Source organism: Primulina huaijiensis, chromosome 11, assembly GCF_012295235.1.
Source record: "Primulina huaijiensis isolate GDHJ02 chromosome 11, ASM1229523v2, whole genome shotgun sequence".
Classification (NCBI taxonomy): domain Eukaryota; kingdom Viridiplantae; phylum Streptophyta; class Magnoliopsida; order Lamiales; family Gesneriaceae; genus Primulina; species Primulina huaijiensis.
The window spans coordinates 7529291-7536647 of record NC_133316.1 but is presented as its reverse complement, the minus strand read 5'-3'; the positions used below and the strand labels follow the sequence as shown (position 1 = coordinate 7536647).

Sequence of the window (7357 nt, the reverse complement as noted above, 5' to 3'; positions counted from 1 at the left end):
TTGGTACCATTTAAATGTTTGTTTGGTTTTACCAACCATTTAAAGTGGGAACCTTGATTTAGTGTTTACAAATATATATAGCACAATAAATACTTGACCACATTTATAAGTTTTGGTATATATTATATACTTATAAGATAATAATTTATAACATAATATAAATATGATTATTTAATATATTGGAACCATTTTATTAAGTGGATTACAATATTGTTCGTTAATGTTAACTTTATTAAAATACCAAGAGTGGATCCTTTAATCTCAACTACTTAAATTAAAATTGGAACAATTAAAATTTACCGATTAAAGATTCAAACAATTAAAATTAAAAAGAAACAAAAACAAAACAAAACAAAAAGACATTGTAGTGGACTTGTAATTACCTTAGCTTCCCTGTGGATACGATATCGGACTCACTGAATTATACTACTTGTGGACAACCTGCTCTTGGGAGTGCAACAATCAAAGTGACAACGAGTTTTTGGCGCCGTTGCCGGGGAAGTATAATTTAATTTCAAGTCTGTTTAATTTTCTTTATTTGAATTTTTATTGCTTTTGTGTGTTTTTAATTCTTTTGCATTTTCATTTGCATGAGCATTATTTGGTCACGTATACTTAGCGGTCGACTCATTCAAAATAACCCTTTACTTTCACAAAACATGGCGGAAGAACCCATTCAAGAAAATGAAGATGAAATTCAACTCAACATGATCATGATAGACGAAGAACACTTAGAGATCACATGAATCCTACACGTACTAGTGCACCTTCATGTCTAGTTTTTCCCCCTGATGCATCTCATTTCAATTTTAAGCCTGGTATTATCCAATTTTTACCCAACTTTCATGGCTTAGATTCTGAAAATCTATACATGCATTTACGAGAATTTGAAGAAGTGTGCAACACATATAATGATCTAAATTGTGGCATGAACACCATTCGACTTAAGCTTTTTCATTTTTCTTTAAAAGATAAAGCTAAAACTTGGCTACAAAATCTTAGATCGGGATCCATTCGAACTTGGGATGAATTGCAACAACAATTTTTGAAAAAGTTTTTTCCATCTCATAGAACAAATTCTTTCAAAAGGCAAATCATCACTTTCACTCAAAAACATGGATAAACTTTTTATCAGTGTTGGGATAGATATAAAGAATTGCTTAATCTTTGTCCACATCATGGTTTTGAAATTTGGAGAGTTGTTTCTCAATTTTATGAAGGCTTAACACCTAAAGATAGGCAAATGGTTGAATTTATGTGTAATGGAACATTTGAAGATAAAGATCCAAATGAGGCAATTGAGTATCTCGATTCATTAGCTGAAAATGCTCAAAATTGGGACACTATAGGTACAATCGAACCATCAAACAAGATTCAATCTCCTACATCTGGTGGAGGTATGTACACTCTCAAAGATGAACATGATCTTCAAGCTAGATTTACCTCTTTGGCAAGAAAAGTTGAGGCACTTGAATTGAAAAAGAATGGTCAATTAAAATCTGTTCAAGAAATTGCATGTCACATCTGTGATACAAGTGATCATTCTACAAAAGATTGTCCCACTTTGCCTTCTTTTAAAGAATGTCTCCATGAACAAGCCAATGTTTTAAACAATCTCAAAAGGCCAAATTTTGAACCATTTTCTCAAAGTTACAATCCAGGTTGGCGAAATCATCCAAATTTTAGTTGGAGGAATGATAATGCTGCACAATTTTCACAACCACATTTCCAAAATCAACAAAATTTTCAAAATTATGCACCTTATGTTCCTCCACCTAAAAGGAATTTGGAAGATATATTGAATTCTTTCATTGCAAAGCAAGAGTCTATCAATACTCAAACTGCTCAAACCATGACAGATTTGAAAGATACTCTTGCTAAATTTGCATCTGCACTTAATGTTCATGAAAAAGGTAAATTTCCTTCACAACCTCTGCCTAATCCCAAGGATCATCATTCACAAACTGGAACTTCTGGAACTCAACCGATGGATCAGGTAAAATCTGTTATTACCCTTCGAAGTGGTAAGGTTGTGGAAAAATCCATTCTTGAACCTTGTGAAGATGATGATAAATCAACTCCAAAGGGTAAGGAAGTGGAACCCATAACTTGCGAAGAGGAGGTTCAACAGATAGTGTCACCACCATTCCCTCATGCATTGAAAAATACAAAAAAATCAAATTTGAATTCTGATATATATGATATTTTTAAACAAGTAAAAGTTAATATTCCTTTATTAGATGCAATAAAACAGGTACCATCATATGCCAAATTTTTGAAAGACTTGTGCACTGTGAAAAGAAAATTGAATGTGAAAAAGAAAGCATTTTTAGCCGAACAAGTAAGTGCAATCATTCAAAATAATAATGCTTTGAAATACAAAGACCCTGGTTGTCCTACTATTTCTTGTATTATTGGAGAACGAAAGATTAAAAAAGCCTTGCTTGACCTTGGAGCTAGTGTGAATTTACTTCCATATTCAGTTTATCAAGAACTCAATCTAGGCGAGTTAAAACCTACTTCGGTAACACTTTTACTTGCTGATAGATCTGTTAAAGTGCCAAGAGGTATGGTAGAAGACGTGTTGGTCCAAGTTGATAACTTTGTATATCCTGTCGATTTCATAGTTTTAGATACACAACCTATCGAAGCTTGTAATGCAATTCCTGTAATTTTAGGTCGTCCATTTTTAGCAACTTCTAATGCTCTTATAAATTGCAGGAATGGAATAATGAAGTTGTCATTTGGTAACATGACCTTGGAGCTTAATGTGTTTAATCTTTGTAAGCAACCACATGACAAAGGAGATGAAAGTGAAGATGAAAATCTTATTGAAACTCTTGTGGAAGAAAACATTCAAGAAGGGAGTACTCGTGATCAATTAGATATTTGTTCAATTGAAACTGTTAAAGAAAATATTGAAATTGATCTTGATGATTTTATCAGGTATCACTCGTTACCAGGATCAGAGAAAGAATTTGATGCAAAATATGAGAACAAAGACGAACCACCCATATTGGAGTTAAAACCCTTGCCAGAAGAATTGAAGTATGCATTTCTTGGAGAAGATGAAACATATCCGGTGGTAATTTCTTCCAAACTAGCAAGTGATGAAGAAGGTAAATTAGTTGATATGCTTAAAAGACATAAAAATGCAATTGGTTGGACACTAAAAGATCTCAAGGGCATTAATCCACTAATTTGCACTCACAAAATTCACTTAGAAGAAAATGCAAAAACATCTCAACAACCACAAAGGAGATTAAATCCACACATGAAAGATGTTGTGAAAACTGAAGTTCTCAAACTACTTGATGTTGGGATTATCTACCCTATTTCTGATAGTAAGTGGGTAAGCCCAACACAAGTAGTTCCGAAAAAATCTGGCATCACAGTGATAAAAAATGAAAAAGGTGAATTGTTAACAAGTCGAGTCCCATCTAGTTGGCGGATGTGTATTGATTATAGAAAATTAAATGACGCCACTAGAAAAGATCATTTTCCATTACCATTTTTGGATCAAATTTTAGAAAGAGTAGCAGGTCATCCATACTACTGTTTTCTTGATGGATATTCAGGTTATTATCAAATTCCCATTGCACTCGAAGATCAAGATAAAACTACATTCACATGTCCTTTTGGAACATTTGCATTTAGAAGGATGCCATTTGGATTATGCAATGCCCCAACAACATTTCAAAGATGTATGCTAAGCATTTTTTGCGACATGGTTGAAAATTGTTTGGAAATTTTCATGGATGATTTAACTGTCTTTGGGAATACATTTGATAATTGTCTTGAAAATTTGGAAAAAGTTTTAAAAAGATGCGAGGAAAAAGGTCTTATTTTAAATTGGGAAAAATGTCATTACATGATTACTTCTGGAATTGTTTTGGGACATGTCGTGTCATCTCATGGAATTGAAGTTGATAAAGCAAAAGTTGATGTCATTGCCAATTTACCCCCTCCAAAAACCATTAAAGAAATTCGCTCATTTTTGGGACATGCTGGATTTTATAGGAGGTTTATAAAGGACTTTAGTTTAATCTCTAAACCCATTTGTAACCTCTTAACAAAAGACACTGCATTTGAGTGGACTCAAGAATGTCAAAATGCTTTTGATAAAATCATTCGACATTTAACATCAGCTCCTATCATGCAACCTCCTGATTGGTCTTTACCATTTGAAATCATGTGCGATGCGAGTGATTATGCAGTCGGTGCAGTATTGGGTCAAAGAAGAAACGGTAAGCCTTATGTGATATATTATGCAAGTAGAACTTTAAACAATGCTCAAATGAATTACTCCACAACTGAAAAAGAACTACTTGCTGTAATATTTGCATTAGATAAATTTCGTTCTTATTTGATTGGATCAACAACTATCGTGTTTACTGATCATTCCGCTATTAGATATTTGTTGACCAAACAGGATGCAAAGCCACGACTGATACGATGGATTTTGTTGCTCCAAGAATTTGACATTGTGATCAAAGATAAAAAAAAGAACCGAGAATGTCGTAGCTGATCATTTATCGAGACTAGTAACAGGATCATCTTGTGAACGACACCAATTAACGATAATTTTCCTGATCTTGTGAAATGACACCAATTAACGATAATTTTCCTGATGAACACCTATTTTCAGTTACTACTACACCTTGGTTTGCTAACATAGTAAATTTTCTTGTGACAGGAAAAATGCCACCGCAATGGAGTTCTCAAGATAAAAGAAAATTTTTGAATGAGGTAAAAAATTTTTATTGGGATGATCCGTATCTGTTCAAGTATTGTCCGGATCAAATTTTTCGACATTGCATACCCGACAATGAGGTAAGTAGTGTCATTAAATTTTGTCATTCAGAAGCATGCGGAGGACATTTTTCTTCAAAGAAAACAGCTGCAAAAATCTTGCAGTGTGGATTTTATTGGCCCACTTTGTTTAAAGACACCCACGAAATCTGCAAGATCTGTGAAAATTGTCAAAAATTGGGTGCGATTTCAAAAAGAAACATGATGCCTTTGAATCCTATTATTGAAATTGAAATCTTTGATTGTTGGGGAATAGATTTTATGGGACCTTTTCCACCGTCGTTTGGATACTTGTATATTTTAGTTGCAGTTGATTATGTTTCCAAATGGATAGAGGCAATTCCATGTCGAACAAATGATCATAAAATCGTCATCAAATTTTTAAAAGAAAATATTTTTAGTAGATTTGGAATTCCTCGAGCCATGATAAGTGATGGGGGAACTCACTTTGTTAATAAACCATTTGCTTCATTAATGAAAAAATATGGTATTACTCACAAAGTAACTACTCCTTATCATCCTCAAACAAATGGACAAGTTGAATTAGCTAATAGGGAGATAAAGCAAATTTTGGAAAAAACTGTTAACTCAAATAGAAAAGATTGGTCTCTGCGACTTAATGATGCACTTTGGGCATATCGAACAGCTTTTAAAACATCATTGAATATGTCTCCCTATAGGTTGGTTTATGGAAAACATTGTCATTTGCCTGTGGAATTGGAACATAAAGCTTATTGGTCGATCAAAACTTTAAATTCAAGCATGGATGATGCCAACAAATTGCGTAAATTGCAACTTAATGAACTTGATGAACTCAGAAATGACGCGTATGAGAATTGAAGGATTTATAAAGCAAAAATCAAATCATTTCATGATAAAACAATTCTTAGAAAATCTTTTGAGATTGGTAAAAAAGTTTTGCTTTATAATTCGCGACTTCACATATTCCCAGGAAAATTACGATCAAGATGGACAGGTCAATATGTTGTAAAACATGTGTATCCTTATGGAGCTGTGGACATTGAAAATCCTAAAAATGGTGATGTCTTTAAAGTAAATGGACAAAGGCTTAAACCATTTTTAGAAAATGAAATTTTTCAAGAAGAGTTTATTTCCCTTTCCGATCCTTGATTTTTTTTGTGTTGCATTTAATTTGGTTTGTTTTTATTTCAGGTTTCCTTAATCTTTTTATTTTCCCGGTTAAATGGCAGATAACGGTACTCTGTGACTCTCATAGTCGGTTTAATCAGTTTCCCATAATTGGTGATACAAAAATAAAAAAAAATCATTTCTTTTCTTTTCAAAATAGATGAAATTCTCTCAAAAATTTGTAAATATTTTCCCTCTGTTTCTGAAAATGTCCTAAGAAAAATTTATGCAGGAAGATGTGAAAGATTGAGATTGCTAATGCAAACAGAAATTCCAGAAGATATTCGCCTTGTAATAGAAGCTAAGGTCCGATCAGGAGGAGAAGTTCCACAATCATTGCTCATTCGGTATTTGCCTGGATTAGGAAAAAGCACTTATGCGAAAAAACGAAGGGCCAAAAGTTTAGGGGTTTGTCATAAGTGTGCAAGATGGACTTGTGACAAACGATGCAGATCTTTGGGATGTGTTTCCAATAACAGAGAAGATAAAATTGGTTTCATTAAGAATGGGCTGAGTAAGGAGCCTTTAGATAACATCTTATTGACTCTTGAGACGCATTCTAGTGGACATGTGCATATTGAACTTCTCCGTTTATGGAAACAATTCCAAGATGAGCGTCATAGTCTTGGGAATCCGACTAAAAAAGACCCTGTTTGCCAATTTATAAGAAAATTGGATGGGAAGCATATCCTCGACTCATAGAAGGCGTTGAAGCCGTTTCTGGACGTAAAACCAGAGGAAAATTGTGAGCCACAATCACACTACTGTTTACATGCATGTGTGTCATTATTGTTTTTACTGTTTATTCTGTTTACAACTGTGACCCATAGTTTTGTCCTGATAACATATTACCCCTATAAAATCTCTCATCTTTCTCTCTATTTTCGCAGGAAAAAAAAGAAGAAAGTAAAAAAAACATGGCTGGAACCTCTGCACAATCATTGAAAAATATTTGAGTATTTTGTGGGTCGAGTCCTGGAAAAAATGAAGTGTTTGTAGAAGTAGCAAATAATCTTGGAAAGATATTGGCTGAGAGAAAAATTCACTTGGTATATGGGGGAGGTAATATTGGGTTAATGAGATCTGTTTCAACATCTGCTCATTTTGGAGGTAGTCAGGTTTTGGGTATTATTCCTATAGCTTTAGCTGAAGGAAATATTACAGGTGTTACGATTGGTGAGGAATTAAAAGTTTCTTCTATGTATGAAAGAATCACAAAAATGATTGAAAATTCTGATGCTTTTATCGCACTACCAAGTGGTTTTGGTACAATAGAAGAAATTTTTCACACTGTTTCTTGGGCACAACTTAATATCCATAATAAACCTGTGGGCTTGTTGAATATCAATAATTATTATGACAGTTTGTTGACGTTTCTTGATAAAGCTGTGGAACA

General features: G+C 33.6%; 1 pseudogene; it reads left to right on the top strand.

Moving 5' to 3' along the window:
• The first annotated feature begins 1243 nt into the window (after window positions 1-1243).
• LOC140988333 (uncharacterized) lies at window positions 1244-6663 on the top strand (annotated as a pseudogene).
• The last annotated feature ends 694 nt before the right edge of the window (window positions 6664-7357 follow it).